This window comes from Tenrec ecaudatus, chromosome 11, assembly GCF_050624435.1.
Source record: "Tenrec ecaudatus isolate mTenEca1 chromosome 11, mTenEca1.hap1, whole genome shotgun sequence".
Lineage (NCBI taxonomy): Eukaryota > Metazoa > Chordata > Mammalia > Afrosoricida > Tenrecidae > Tenrec > Tenrec ecaudatus.
The window spans coordinates 52,671,425-52,687,813 of record NC_134540.1 but is presented as its reverse complement, the minus strand read 5'-3'; the positions used below and the strand labels follow the sequence as shown (position 1 = coordinate 52,687,813).

General features: G+C 44.3%; 1 protein-coding gene, 1 non-coding gene and 2 pseudogenes across 2 annotated transcripts in view; all 4 read left to right on the top strand.

The window, feature by feature from the left end:
• The window catches only part of TACR1 (tachykinin receptor 1), a 675,223-nt gene that overhangs the window by 101,722 nt on the left and 557,112 nt on the right, over positions 1-16,389 (top strand). The window lies entirely within an intron of this gene.
• LOC142461769 (U1 spliceosomal RNA) lies at positions 1,394-1,557 on the top strand. The gene has a single exon (XR_012786967.1). It is a non-coding gene; the product is annotated as a U1 spliceosomal RNA (small nuclear RNA).
• On the top strand, positions 5,315-6,079 carry LOC142460715 (RNA transcription, translation and transport factor protein pseudogene; annotated as a pseudogene).
• On the top strand, positions 10,595-11,907 carry LOC142461279 (calreticulin pseudogene; annotated as a pseudogene).

Genomic DNA, 16,389 nt, shown 5'->3' with positions numbered 1-16,389 from the left:
CCTTGGGAGAAAGACAAGATGTTTTATTCCTACAGAAAAAAAAAAATCCCACAGGGCAGTTCTACACTGTCCAATAGGGTCACTGTAAGTCAGAATTGATTTGCTGGCAGTGAGTTTGCTTTTTTGTTTTTATCGTCATCTTACATGAAATGGAATGGTGCTGATACTGATTCTGAAAATGCTGTGGACTCCACTGATGCCTTAATCATATAGAAACTCCATTGTATAGAGACTAAGGCTCATTTGAATGGAGACCTAAAAGGGTTATCATCTTTGCCCCTTCTACAGATACCACCATGTCTGTGATGACAATAAGCTATGAGAGGTATCACTACCCTCTTCAGTTGTCAGCAAATTCTTGGTTCATCACTAGCAAACTTTTGGATTTCCTGGTCAGGTTCATTGTGATAGTTAATTATATGTGTCAGCGTGGCTGGACTTTAGTGCACAGTTGATTGGTCAAAGGCTTATCAGTTCCCCTTAAGTAAATCTCCCTCAATAATGTGAGTGGAACTTATCGAATAAGCTGAAGGCCTTAGCTCTGGCACTCTTTTCTCTTTCTGCCACCCGACCAATGGACTTTGGGACACAAGACTGCAGGGATAAATTCCCTAACTTCAATCTCTCATTTAGGAACAAATACAATTTTTTTTCTGAGAAGAATCTGCCTATGGCTTGGGGCTCCCTGTGGACGATTCCAGGATACGGGACTAAGGAATCAAAGTCACACCTTAAACCTTTTCACTTTAACATTGCTGTCAACTCCTGCAAAGACTAGGGTCTTTAACACCAATAGTTTAAGTAATCTGCACTGAAATGCTAAAGTGCATCATCTTTAGCAGTCTTATTTCCCCTTCTCTTGCTCCAAGGTCCCATTGCCCCCTTGCCCTGTCTTGTGGTTTCTAGCCAGCTGGCAAACCATTCATGCAGTGCAGCACAGTGGGTTCTAAATAAATATTTACTGAAGGCATAAGTGAATAAAGAAACAATATACACATCTACATCCCCCCTCAGCTGTCAGTTTGTTGTACTGTGTACTGTGGTGACTCCTGTGTTGCTGTGATGCTGGAAGTTATGCCACATATATGTCAAACACCAACAGAGTCACTCCTGGCAAACAAGTTTCAGCAGAGCATCCAGAGGCAGAACAGAGTAGGAAAAAGGAAGAACCGGGCCACTTCTGAGGGATCAGGCACCAAACACCTATGTATAGCAGTCATAACTCGTCTGATCTTATGCCAGAAGAGGAGTCCCTCCAGTTGGAAAATACTTAAAAGATGACTTCTTCTAAATAGTTAACTTTAATGATGTGGATGGAGTAAAGCTTTGGGGACCATCGTTTGCTGACTCAAGAAGCAACAGCTGCAAGCACACATTAATAATTGGAATGACCATACTTACCTGGCAGGGGAGATACCATGATCACGAAGGTGGTTTTCCCAGGGTGAGGCTCACCCATTGCACTCCGGATGTGCTGACCCCTGCGATTTCCCCAAATGTGGGAAACTCGACCACACAATTTGTGGTAGTGGGGGTCTGCATTCATGTCCTCCCCTGTAAGAAATTTAAAAAAATCGGAATAACTGCTGTGTGATATAGTTATCTAGGAAAGTTGGAAGGGATCAGAAATTAAATGGAATGCATAAAGAGCCGAGGTGCTAGTGAACAAAAATGCACTGGTCTTGGTCGCTGTGAACATGACAAGCGTACGTAGGGAGTGACACATTCAAGAGGAATGGCATTGCAACCAACTTGTAGATGACTGTTTGAAGATATATCTTGGACTACAATTCTGTCAGTGATAAGAAGATATCTGTATGTCAATAAAGAAGACCATCTAATACAATTATTACTCAAATTTAAGAAACTGAAGGTTTCTACCAATTTCTGTAATTGATCAAACATGCAATGGAGATGCAATGATAATTACTAATGATTAGAATGTGATAGTTAGAAGCAAAAACAAAAAAAAATGTGCCACTTGTTGAATGAGATAAATGAAGTTGGAGATCACATGATAGAATTTTGCAAGGTCACAACTTCTTTGTTGCAAATATCTTTTTCTACAACATATGCCAACTCTACACTTGGCTCTTGCCCGACGGAATACAAAGGAGTCAAAATGATTACATCTGTGGGAAGAGAGCATGGAGAAACTTAATTACCAGCAAAAACAAGGCTAGGGATCAAGTGTAGAACAGACCATCAATTGCTTCTTTGGAAGGCCGATTGAAGCTGAAGACAATGAAAACAAGTCCATGGGAGCGAAAATGCATCCTTGAGTCCATCCCACCTGAATTTAGAGACCACATCGAGAACGGATTTGACACATTGAACACTAATGACAGAAGACCCGACGAGTTGTCAGACGGCATCCAGACATCGTATATAAATTAAGCAAAGGTTACTAGAAAGAAAAGACCAAGGGAAATATCCGAAGAGACTCAGAAACTTGCTCTCAAATGTACAGTAGCGAAAGTGAAGGGAAGAAATGAAGCAAAAGAGCAAAACAGAAAATTCCCAAGGGCAACTTGGCAAGGCAAAGTAAAGCCTTCCAAGGAAATCTGCAAGTGTTGGAGCTCAAAATCCAAGAGAGAAGATTATTCTCAGGATCGCTCAAGCGGAAAGAGCTGGAGAAAAACTCAGGATTCCAGTCACAGCATTAACCTTCAATCAGCAGCTGACCCAATCCTGCTTGCTGATGAAAATGAAGGACAAGGACTCGGTGTAAAGAAAACCAGAGTCTTCAACCCTGTACCAATAGGCAACAATGGCAAGGAGATAGATGTTTGTAAGGATTTCATTTGCTGGGACCCACAATGCATGCTCACGGAAGCAGCAGTCCAGAGCTCTAACAATGCATTGCGTGGGACAAAGACCGCTTTACAGTGTTGACCAGCCTGTAGCCGAGACCACCTCGGAGTACAGTAGGACCCAAGCATGGCACTGCGCATCAGTCCCGACACGATCGGGTTCCGACACGGAATGTCGAGAACATTTTGCAATGGAGCTCGAACAAAACATCAGAATCCGACCCAGCGCACGTGATCTTGGTCAACGAAAGCAGTTCGTGTTTCGGTCTCTCAGCGTTTGTTGGTGGTGTTCCTACGAGTTGTTTAAACCTTTTGCAGCTGTGTTCTAAGCGCATTGCTGTACGTTTCTTAGTTTGTGTGGCTTTCTGTGGTTTTTAGATAAGAAGCACGACTGACTCCTAAGAGTTTTTTTTTTGAAAGAATCATCATGATAAGGGAGTGGTAAACCGTTTTCTCGATATTGTTGATGATAATTTAGTAAACCCTTTCAGGGAACAGTTAAGGAGACGCCAACAGCTGACAACATTAGACAGACTTTTTTTTAAAGAAAGCCATCCAGGTCCCAGTGAAAAAAGGCTAAGAAGTGAAAAACAGCTACCAGCTGATTTTATGGAAGGGGATTCCCCTTCCAAACAGTGACTCTCTCTCCATCCCTCCTCTCCACACCCGTGTCCATGGATCCAGGTTCTCCTCAGTCTCAAGGTATGGGCCACACTGTAGTTGTTAAAACTTTTTAAAATTTTGTGTTTCCTTTAAAAATTATATTATTTAACTCTGAACTTATGTACTTTGAATTTCTGTGTAATGTTTTTTGTATAAAAAGACAAGGCTAGGGTAAAAACTTGGTGGTAGAGGATGGATTAATCTCTTTTCAGTTCTTCCTTATGGGAAAAATTGATTTGGAACTCTACTGCATCCCACCTCAACGCTGATTCTAGAACATATTTGCGTCGAGGTCCCGGGTTCTACTGTATTGAAAAGCAAAGATGTCACTTGTGGTTGATGGTGCGCCTGGCCTAAACCATCGTATTTTAAGCACCTTATCTACCTGTGAAAACGTGCAGTGAATAAGGAGGACTGGAGAAGAATGGATGCCTTTGAATTATGGTGTGGGAGGATGATTTAAAAAATCATTTTATTAGGGGCTCATACAACTCATCACAAGTCATACACACATCAATTGTGTAAAGCACATTTGTACATTCGTTGCCCTCATCATTCTCAAAACATCTGCTCTCCACTTAAGCCCCTGGCATCAGCTCCTCATTTTGGGGGGGGGATACATTTGAAAGTACCATGGACTGCCTGAAGAACAAACAAACACGTCTTGGAACAAGTATAGCCGAATGCGCCTTAGCAGTGAGCGTGGTGAGCTTGTGCCTCAGGTACTTCGGACATGCTTTGCTAGGAGGAGAGACCTGTCTCTGCAGAAGGACATCGTGATTGGTAAAGGAGAAGGGCAGCATGAAGGAGGAAGATCTTCCAGGAGATTTATTGACATATTTTGCAATCATTTGAGCCGGCTTTAGAAAATAGTTCTTGTATCAATGAATCCATTTTACTCAGTCTTACAGCTTTGTATTCCAAGTCTAGGAGAGCTTGGAATACGGGAAGCACTCAATCCATGTTTATTGACATGACTCCATTGGTTAGAACTCCCTGGCTTCCCCCCACAACCACCCAAACTATTTAATTCAGGGGTCCTCAAACTTTTTAAACAGGGGGCCAGTTCATTGTCCCCCAGACCCGTTGGAGGGCCAGACTATAGCTTAAAAAACAAAAAACTATGAACAAATTCCTATGCACACTGCACATATCTTATTTTGAAGTAAAAAAGCAAAATGGGGCAAAAATACCCAGCGGCTGGATAAACGTCCTTGGCGGGCCACATGCGGCCTGAAGGCCGCAGTTTGAGGAGGCCTGATTTAATTCAACAACGAAAGAGCAGTATGAAATAGAGTGACAGCTAGTGGTGGAATTTCTAGTCATCTACGACAGGCCCGAGGAAGAGAAGCAGAACATTGTCAGAGAGATTGTGCCAGAGGCTGGGCTCCGGGCGTAGAGGACAATCCACATGTGACCCAGGAGGAGCTGATTTCTCGGCGTGGAGTCAATCATGTGATGTGAGCATAAAACCAATTGAGAGGATGGCGCAGGACCAGGTGGTGTGTTTTGTTCTGTTGTGCATAGGGTCGCTATGGGTCAGAACCAACTCGGTAGAACCTGATGGCACCTAACAACAATTTAGTATAAATTCTTTGGAGTGTGGCAAGAGAGGATCCCCCTTCTGATGATGCTATGCTCTTTTAACCTGCTCCCTCAGGTGATCCATTTAGCACATTCTGTAAGAGCCTCTATCCTGTTGGCCATCAGAAAGAAATGAGAGGAGGCTTATGTCTACACAGCTGATTGAGCTGATTGCTCTAGTCAGTGGATAAAACTGGTCATCAAAATGAGGGAGAGCGGCCTCCAGTCTGCCGGCTGCGGCGCGGGGACCGCTGCGGGAAGCCGGGACCATGTTTCGGCGCAAGCTGACGGCCCTCGATTATCACAACCCTACCGGCTTCAACTGCAAAGATGAAACATAATTTAGAAATTTTATTGTGTGGCTTGAAGACCAGAAAATCAGACAGTACAAGATTGAAGACAGAGGGAATTTAAGAAACATCCACAGCAGCGATTGGCCCAAGTTCTTAGAAAAGTATCTCAAAGATGTTAACTGTCCTTTCAAGATTCAAGATCGACAAGAAGCAATTGACTGGCTTCTTGGCTTAGCTGTTAGACTCGAATATGGAGATAATGCTGAAAAATACAAGGACACAGTTCCTGATAATTCAAAAAATGCTGACAATGCAGCTAAAAATGCAGAGCCACTGGTCAACTTGGATGTAAATAACCCTGATTTCAAGGTTGGTGTAATGGCTTTGGCTAATCTTCTTCAGATTCAGCGCCATGATGATTACCTGGTAATGCTAAAGGCAATTCGAATTTTGGTTCAGGAGTGCCTGACGCAGGATGCAGTTGCTAAAGCTCATCAAACAAAAGAGGGCTTGCCTGTTGCTTTAGACAAGCATAGTCTTGGATTTGACACAGGAGATGCAGTTCTTAATGAAGCTGCTCAGATTCTCCGACTGCTGCATATAGAGGAACTCAGAGAGCTGCAGACAACGATCAACGAAGCCATCGTCGCTGTTCAGGCCATCATTGCAGACCCAAAGACAGACCACAGACTGGGCAAGGTTGGAAGATGAACACGCCAGCGTCTCACCTGCTTGGCACAGTGGGGGACCGTTGTACACTGCTGGTATGTGTTTGGAAATAAAATGTCACATTTTGGGGGACAGATCACAGAAAATAGACTATGTTCTAGATATTTACCATCATAGCTTTTTTTTTTCTTTAATAAAGTTTGGGCAAGTGGAAAAAAAATGAGGGAGAGCAAAATATAAATAGATGAGGAGGCTCAACACTTTCTTTACGTCAGTGGATATGTAGATGCGATGAGGCAAAGAAAATCAGCATTAGAACACTACATTAAGCACTAATATCCTCCTTATGGGAAAGATGAACAGATTAGTCGTGAAAATTTGATGAGAAAAGGCATACTTACATACTCTACAAGTACTTGACCTTGATATATTTATTAACCACAAATGGAAAAATAATTGCAATTGACATTGAAAAAAATGTATATGCATTGCTGAAGGGAAGACTGATTTGCTCTGTAAAATTCAGTTCATGATAAAAAGCTTTAAAAAAGAAAAGAAAGATACTACATTTGTGGGACTAGAAACCTAGGAGACAGCAAGTGATCAAAGTTAACATTATCAGTCTTAAAATATATTGGTCCTTTGATATACTGGTATATTGATGTAAGATATATTGACCCACTCATCCTTTGAGAGGATATATACCCATCTGAGGTATTCTTGCCCCTAATTCATAACTCCAATCTGATCTTATGGAAGTAACAGACATTCCCATATCAAGGGAATGTCTAAAAAAAACCAAATCAGTACACTGCAAAAGATTCAAGGTCATGAAACAATAGCAAACCCTTATTGGGTACTTAACCTGCTTCAAGCATTGTTCCCAGAATATTCGATGCATTATTATTTTACTCTTCCCCACAAATTGATGGTTTAGGTCCTACTATTATTGCCAATGTACAGGTAAGGAAGGGGTTAAGGGGTCGGGGTTAAGTGACTTCTCCAAGGTCACAAAGCTTACAATTGAGATACCTAGGGCCCACCTTGTCCTCCCCCATATGCCAAAGAAATGTCCCTTCTCAGGACATTCTCCTTCATGAGGCTGTACATATTTCCGGCTGGCCCCTGCCTGCATCCATTCTTTCGTCCACATGCCACATTATGCCCAAGAATAACCAACGAGTCTGGAGCCCACATGCCATTCACCTCTTGAGTTGAGTTGAGATTGAGGTTCAGGTGTACAATCAGCTCAGTCTTTCTTAGATCATATGATCGATCAGCAATAAGATGCCCTTTCTAACCTACTTCTACCCATAACAATTACCCCCTCACTTTGATGCTTGCTCTAATTCTGAAGAATGTATTCTCTGTCCTTGTGAAAAAGTATTTCTAGTCTATTTGTTCTTCATTGTTTGATACTTTCTCCAGCTATACAAGGGAATTTCAGAAAGTTCATGGACAAATGTAGTGAAAAGAAAATGGAATTTTTTTTTAGGATTAAAAAACCACAAAAGACCATGTATAACATACAGGGCAGAGTCACGCCTTACTTTTTTCTGCTGATGTTTTCTTTTTTAAACATTTTATTAGGGACTCATACAACTCTTATCACAGTCCATACATACATCAATTGTGTAAAGCACATCTGTATATTCTTTGCCCTCATCATTTTCAAAGCATTTGCTCTCCACTTAAGCCCTCTGCATCAAGTCCTCTTTTTTCCCCTCCCGCCCCGTTCCCCCCTCCCTCACGACCCCTTGATAATTTATAAATTATTATTTTGTCATATCTTGCCCTATCTGGCATCTCCCTTCACCCCTTTCTCTGTTGTCCGTCCCCCAGGGAGGAGGTCACATGTAGATCCTTGTAATCGATTCCCCCTTTCCAACCCATTCACCCTCTACCCTCCCAGTATCGCCCCTCACACCCTTGGTCCTGAAGGTATCATCCACCCTGGTTCCCTGTGCCTCCAGCTCCTATCTGCACCAGTGTACAACCTCTGCTCTATCCAGATTTGCAAGGTAGAATTCGGATCATGGGGGGAGGAAACATTTAGGAACTGGGGGAAAGCTGTATTCTTCATTGGTGCTACGTCGCACCCTGCCTGACTAATCTCCTCCTCTAGACCCCTCGGTGAGGGGATTTCCAGTGGCCGACAAATGGACTTTGGGTCTCCATTGTACACTTCCCCCTTCATTGACTATGGTAAGATTTTTTTGTTCTGATGATGCCTTATACCTGATCCCTTCGACACCTTGTGATCGCACAAGCTGGTGTGCTTCTTCCATGTGGGCTTTATTGCTTCTGAGCTAGATGGCCACTTGTTCACCTTCAAGCCTCTAAGACCCCAGACACTATCTCTTTTGATAGCCGGGCACCATCAGCTTTCTTTGCCACATTTGCTTATGCACCCATTTGTCCTCAGCGACTGTATCATGGAGGTATGCACCCAATGATATGATTTTTTGTTCTTTGATGCCTGATAACTGATCCCTTTGGAACCACGTGATCACACAGGCTGGTGTGTTCTTCCATGTGGGTTTTGTTGCTTCTGAGGTAAATGGCTGCTTGTTTATCTTCGAGCCTTTAAGACCCCAGATGCTATATCTTTTGATAGCTGGGCACCATCAGCTTTCTTCACCACATTTGCTTGTTCACCTGCTTTGTCTTCAGCGGTTGTGTCGGGAGGGTGAGCATCATAGAATGCCAATTTAATAGAAGAAAGTATTCATGCATTGAGGGAGTGCGAGTAAAACCATAGTCAGACTCTGACTTTCTACTCTCCAACTCTGCCTTGTCTTTCCTGCCCCTCAGCAGTCTCATCTATACTCTCCACCTCGCAGCTGTCACCTGGCTAGTTGAGATAATGTACTTGCCAAGGGCCACGTCTAACATACTCATAGTAAGTACTCAATGAATCAGAGCATGCACTGCGTGTGGTAGTGGGTACTTCCTGTCACAATGAGCACTGCCTTCAATGATTTGGGCAAGAAGCAAGGTCATATGGTACTGTGCACGCCATGACAGGTAATGAATGAAGGCAGATGGCCAGGTTGAAATGTGGGCCCTGACCCAGCGGCATGCCCTCAAAGGGTGTTTGGAGCTGTGGCTTCTCATCCTGACTTCCACTCCTCATTGAGAGCCAAGCAGAACATTTCAGTTTCTCTCTGTGGCGTGTGCTTTCTGCAGTAAATGGTTTCCTTCCTAATATGAATGAAGGATCATTTAATACAAAGTTGTTGATTGTGCTGCCACCAGTTTCTGACATAGGTAGATTCACATCCCAATCAGACGCTATTGTCCCCCATAAATCCCTATTGAAATTGCACCTGTGCTCTTCCTGGGCTGTTTTAGGAGGATAGACGTCAAAGCCTGCCTTGGGGCCACTGCCGGGGGGCTGACTGTTTGGGGGCTCGGAGGTTTTCACAGAAGCTGGGAAGCAGTCACTCACCAAACCGTTCCTGTGGGGCCTGGGATCATCGTGAATAGCCAAATGTTTACATTCTTGAGGCGCTTCCAGTGGGCTGACTTCAGATTGAGATTGGGCAGAATTCAGATCTATAGTAATGTGGAATTTAGGTATGCCCCTTGGGAAGGGGCTGCAGCTGTTTTCTCAGAAAGATGAAGCGAACACATGTGCCCTGGGTCCCTGGAGCCCTTGGGTGTTCCCCAACAGCGTTCTTTGGCCTGGGGCACACCTGGTGACCTTTCGGCCATTGCTCACGGTCAGTCCTTGGAACAATAGGAAGGTAAAGGAGCAACTGAGTCATGAGAGGGGTGTTTGGTGAGAACAGGCTGGGGGGTAGTTCCCAGGCTGGAGGTGTGTAGGAATTGCTACAGGAACTTTTTGGACTGACAGGTTCTTCTACCTTGCCTCATCCTTGTTGAGTTAAAAATGTTTGGCTGGGGCAGGGACAGGGACCTGAAAATCTGGCTTGTAAATCTAAAATAAGATGGATGACCTAAGCAGCTAACCCATACGCACTCATTGCTCTGGGGCCAGCATGGTCAGAAGGTGTATATTTATTTAGTCCTAGCAAAAGTCCTGTGAGGTTGGTTTTATAACTTTTGTACCCACTTACAGATGGGGAAGAAAGAGGTTACATAATTTGTTCAAGGTCATACAATTAGTAGATAATCCAGCTGGGCCAGGTTGGGACTTGGATGAATCAAGCACGGGCCCTGGCCCCCTAATTGTTTTTTGTTTTCTTTTTTGTTTACTAGCCCCCCCCCCCCAATTGTAAGGAGGTACTCTCTCAGGTGCTTCTCAGAGAGTGAGTGCCTCTTTACATTCAGTGCCTTAGGCACCTCACTTACCTCTGAGTCTTGGGCTTGGGGTCAGAATTTGAACTTAAGCAGGTGATGTGCAGGTCTCTGGATGGTGCAAATAGTTACCTACTTAGCTAATATCAGAAAAGCAGGTGGTTCAAGTCCACCCAGTGGCACCTTAGATGAATGGTCTGGCAATCTACTTCTGTTAAAAAACAAAAACCTAAATTGAAAACCACACCTGAGGGTCCCTGCTGCAGAGCCGCTGCCCCGTGAGAGACTTAAAGGGCACCAGCGCCGCTGCCCCCTCGGCCCGCCATGCTGCTACCCGTACCGCTGTTGCTGGGCCTCCTCGGCCTGGCTGCCTCTGAAACCACCGTGTACTTGAAGGAGCAGTTTCTGGACAGAGACGGGTGGATGGACCACTGGATCGAATCCAAACACAAGTCGGATTTTGGCAAATTTGTCCTCAGTTCTGGCAAGTTCTATGGTGACCAGGAGAAAGATAAAGGGCTGCAGACGAGCCAGGACGCCCGCTTTTATGCCCCATCGTCAAGATTCGAGTCCTTCAGCAACAAGGACAAGACCCTGGTGGTCCAGTTTACCGTGAAGCACGAGCAGAACATTGACTGTGGGGGTGGCTACGTGAAGCTTTTCCTGAAGGCTTGGACCAGACAGACATGCACGGCAACTCCAAGTACAACATCATGTTCGGTCCTGACATCTGTGGTCCTGGTACCAAGAAGATTCATGTCATCTTCAATTACAAAGGCAAGAATGTGCTCATCAACAAGGACATCCGTTGCAAGGATGATGAGTTCACCCACCTGTACACTCTGATCGTGAGGCCTGACAACACCTATGAAGTGAAGATTGACAACAGCCAGGTGGAGTCCGGCTCCTTGGAAGACGACTGGGACTTCCTGGCACCCAAGAAGATCAAGGATCCCGATGCTGTCAAGCCGGAAGACTGGGATGAGCAAGCCAAGATCGATGACCCCACAGACTCCAAGCCTGAGGACTGGGATAAGCCAGAGCACATCTCTGACCCTGATGCCAAGAAGCCCGATGATTGGGACGAGGAGATGGATGGCGAGTGGGAGCCCCCCGTGATTCAGAACCATGACTACAAGGGCGAGTGGACGCCCCGGCAGATCAACAACCCAGATTACAAAGGCAAGTGGATCCACCTGGAGATCGACAACCCCGAGTACTCCCCCGATGACAGCATCTACTCCTACGACAGCTTTGCTGTGCTGGGCCTGGATCTCTGGCAGGTCAAGTCTGGCACCATCTTCGACAACTTCCTCATCACCAACGACGAGGCCTATGCCGAGGAGTTTGGCAGTGAGACATGGGGTGGCACAAAGGCTGCAGAAAAGGCCATGAAGGACAAGCAGGATGAAGAGCAGAGGCTAAAGGAGGAGGAAGAAGACAAGAAGCTCAAAGAGGAGGAGGAGGAGGAGGACAAGGAGGAGGAGGAGGACAAGGAAGAGGAGGAGGACGATGAAGAGGACAAGGAAGAGGAGGAGGAGGAAGATGTGGGCCAGGCTAAAAACGAGCTGTAGAGGCTGGGCCTCCTGCCTCCAGGGCTGGACTGAAGCCTGAGTGCTCCCGCCGCAGAGCCGGCCGCGCCAAATAATGTCTCTATGAGACTAGAGAACTTTTCGTTTTTTTTCCAGGCGGGTTCAGATTTGGGGCGGATTTTGGTTTTGTCCCTTCCCTCTTTTTTTGTTTTCTTTTTTACTGGTGTTTTGTCTTCAATTATCACTCAGCCCTCATCCCTGGCTCTCATCTTTCTTGATCGACATCTTTCTCTTCCTCTGTCCTCTCCTCCCTTCAAACCTTTAGCCTCCTCTCCAGCCCATGGGCAGGGGTATGGAGAAGCCCAGGTCCGAGATTCCAATTGCTCTCCTAGCTGGAGCCTGGAGAGGGGGGGGGGGGGGAGTCAGGAGAAAGAGGGTGGTGTCCCCAGCCCTCTAGCACTGAGGGAAAGGGGAGCTCTTAGGACCTGCTCTCTGACCCCTCCTCCCCTGCTCCCAGGACTTGGGCCACTTCTGGATGGGGCAGTGATTTCCAGAGAATGTAAGAACTACAAGCAAATTTCTATTAAATTAAGTTTTGTGTCTCAAAAAAAAAAAAAAAAAGAAAGAAAACCACACCTGGGGTCTCCATGAGTGGGAATTGACTCAAGAGGAACTGGTTTGGTTTATGCTGTCTTGAGAGCACCTGCCCCTACCTGTAGCATAGGAGAAGGCTACAGGGAAGGATCTAGTCTCTGGAAATAATGACCCCCTTCAGCTTGTTGTGGCTACCAAGAGTTAACTTCCAGGAGAATCTGCTCCAAGAAGTGTAAGTGGTAGAAATCCCCTAAGGCAGCCCGCAGATGCTTCCCTGGCTTGCGTGTCAAGTCCATGGATTCCTTGGCCTGGGGGGGTTAGGGCTGAAACATTTGCTGGCCATTCTTACGTAACAGAGGACTTTTCTAATGGCCCAAATCTTCTCCTTCACCTGGTCATGACCATCTAGAGCTAGGCTGCTCTGAATTGGAAGCTCTTTCTTCCCAATCACATTTCTACCAACTCTGCGTCTACAAGCATCAGACTACATGGTGATCTTAAGGCTCTCCTTCCTTTCCCAGATCCTGCCCTCTGACCTTCATGGGCATTTTCACCAGGAAGAGTCCTCTAATTCCAGTTCTGACTTGAGACAGTGAAGTAAAATAGCCTTTGTTTCTCCCATGAAATGACTGGGAACAGACGTACAATATACAGTTGAACCCTGGGATTCGACTGTATCAGTACTGGACAAAATTGGATTTCAACGTGAAATGTTGAGAAACTTTTGAGTAGGAGTTTGACCAAAACATCGGAATCTGACCTGACACATGTGCTTTTGGTAAACAAAAGCAGTTCGTGTTTCCAACTCTCGGCATTAGTTGGCGTTGTTAGTCTGCGTTGTTTAAACCTTGTGCAACTGTGTTCCAAGTGTTTTGCTATAATTTTCTTGGCTTTTGTGACTTTTTGTACTTTTTTAGATAAAAACATGGCTCCTAAGAAAGAATATTTTGAAAAGAATCATCATAATAAGGAAGTGGTTAACCGTGCTATCGATACTGTTGATGATATCTTAGTAAACCCTTTTAGGAAACAGTTAAGGAAATGCCAACAGCAGACCTCCCAAACAATGACTCTCTCTGCATCCCTCCTCTCCACATCCGTGTCCACAGATCCAGATCCTCATCAGTCTCAAGGCAGGGACCATACTGTAGCTGTTAAAAGCATTTTTAAAGTTGTGTTTCTTATTTAAATTATATTATTTAACTTATATTATTATATTATATTATATTATATTATATTATATTATATTATATTATATTATTTTATATTTTATTTTAATATATTATATTAACTTATATTATTATATTATATTATATTATATTATATTATAACTTATATTATTATATATATATAATATATATTATATATATATTATTATATTATATTATATTATAACTTATATTATTATATTATATTATAATATTTAAATTATATTATTTACTTTGAAATTTCTATGTGATGTTTTATACAAAAAGGCAAGGTCAGAGTAAAACCTTGGTGGTCGAGAATGGATTAATCCGTTCTCAGTTATTTCTTAGGGAAAAACTGATTTGGTACTGGACTGCTTCTTCTAGAATGGATTAATGGTGAGGCATGGGGTTCCACTGTGTCGAGGACACTAGCTTGGGGCATGGCCAGCTTTGCCATTTCCACGGGGTAGAACATGAACCATCGTAGAATCAGAAATGAAGAATCTCACAGCTACCTAGGCTGAAGAGCCACGAGAGCAGAGCACATTGGAGATCCCTGTGCACTGTAGCAGGAGAGCGGGAGAGGCTTCTTGGCCTACCGGATGAGTCCATCCAAAGCCGCTGGGCAGAGGCTGGCTTGCAGAGGAGGAGTGCCAATGGGCATTTATCAGTCCTGAAGGAGTTTTAGACCACTTGCATGAGTAGGGCAGAGCTCAAGGGGCTGCTTGGCTGGAGGGTGAGAACCAGAAAGAATCATGCCGTCAGCATAGCTGAGGAACTCTTTAAAGTAGTGGTTCCCAACCTTCCTAATGCCGTGATTCTTTCATACAGTTCCTCATGTGTGGTGACCCTCCTACCATAACATTATTTTTGTTGCTACTTCATAACTATAATTTTGCTGCTGTTATGGATCAGGCGACCCCTGTGAAAGGGTAGTGCCCGTGACCCACAGGCTGAGAACCGCTGCTTTAAAGTGTTGAAGAACCAGGATGTCACTTTGAGGATTAATGTGCACCTGACACACGCTGTGGTGTCTTCAATGGCTCTGTAGGCATGGGGAGGTTGAAAAATTAACAGAAGGTTGTAGAGGAATTAATGCATTTGACTCCTAGTGCTGGAGAGTCATACTGTCAGAACCCAAACACAATAATAGACTGCCAGAACACAAACAAATCTGTCTTCGAGGTGTAGTCAGAATGCTCTTTAAGAGTCCAGAATGACTGGAGATCCCCTCACAGAGGGATTTAGGAGAGGAGACGGGTCAGTCAGGGTGTGATGTAATACCGACGAAGAACACAGCTTTCCCCCAGATCCTGGATGCTTCCTCCTCCCAACTACCATGATCTGAATTCTACCTTGCAGGGCTCGATAGGGCAGAGATTGTACACGGGTGCACATGGGAGCTGGAGGCACAGGGAACCCAGGGTGGACGATACCTTCAGGATCAGGGGTGTGAGGGGCAAGGCTGGGAGAGTGGAGGGTGAGTGGGTTGGAAAGGGGGAACTGATTAAAAGGATCCATATGTGACCTCCTCCCTGGGAGATGGACGGCAGAGAAGGGGGGAAAGGGAGAGTCCGGATAGGGCAAGATATGACAAAATAACAATCTATGGATTATCAAGGGCACATGAGGGAGGAGGGAGCAGAGAGGGAGGGAAAACAAAAAGAGGACCTGATGCAGAGGGCTTAAGTGGAGAGCAAATGCTTTGAGAATGATTAGGGCAAAGAATGTGCTGATGTGCTTTATACAATTGATGTATGTATATGTATGGATTGTGATAAGAGTTGTATGAGCCCCTAATAAAATGTAAAAAAAGAAAATAGGGCAAAGAATGTACAGATGTGCTTTATACAATTGATGTATGCATATGCATGGATTGTGATAAGAGTTGTATGAGCCCCTAATAACATGTTTAAAAAAAAAAAAGAGCCCAGGATGGCCAGACTGCATCTCCAGTACTTTGTACACATGACCAGGTATGATATGATGGTCAATAAAGTAGAGGGCGGAGAAATGGAGGAAGGCCCTCAATGAGGTGTGTCAGTGCTGCTGATAAAGGCATGCATTCAAACCTAAGACACGGTGTAAGGGCAGCATAGGACTAGGGCATGTTCTTCTCCGTTATCCATGGGCTGCTACCAGTCGGAGCCCAGTCACTGGGATGTAACAACAAAACGTGTATGTTTCTGTGTTTATTTACTGAAAAGCACATTGTTTATGCTCTTATAAATATTGGTTTCTAAATTACGTATGTGATATTTGTGAAGGCTAGAGTTACTAGAAAGCAGAAGTAAGTTCTAAAGCCCTCAGGAATATTTATTGGATGGAAAGTAACTCTTTATGGAAGTAGAAAGCCCGTTTTTCTCCCAAGGAGAGGCTGATGGTTTCAAACTGCTGATCTGGCAGATAGCAGTCCAACATGTAACCACTGCATCCGCAGGACTCCTGCGTGTCCAGGACAGTGGTCCTCAAAGGGGAAATTGTGTGTTCCAGGGGCATTTTAAGAATGCCTAGACAGTTTTATTGATTGGCATGAGTTGAAAGAAGTGCTGGAGAGGGATTTTAGGAAGTAGAGGCCAAAGATGTTACTTAAAGTTATGTAACGCCAATGGATGGATGGATGGATGGATTGTGATAAGAGCTGTAAGGGCCCCCAATAAGATAATTTTAAAAAAGAAAAGAAAAAAAGATGATATAATGCATACAACAAAGAATAAACTAAGCTCAACTGCCAATAGTGCCAAAATGAGAAACTCTGATCTAGAATCAAGAGTGATTATGTGTGTGT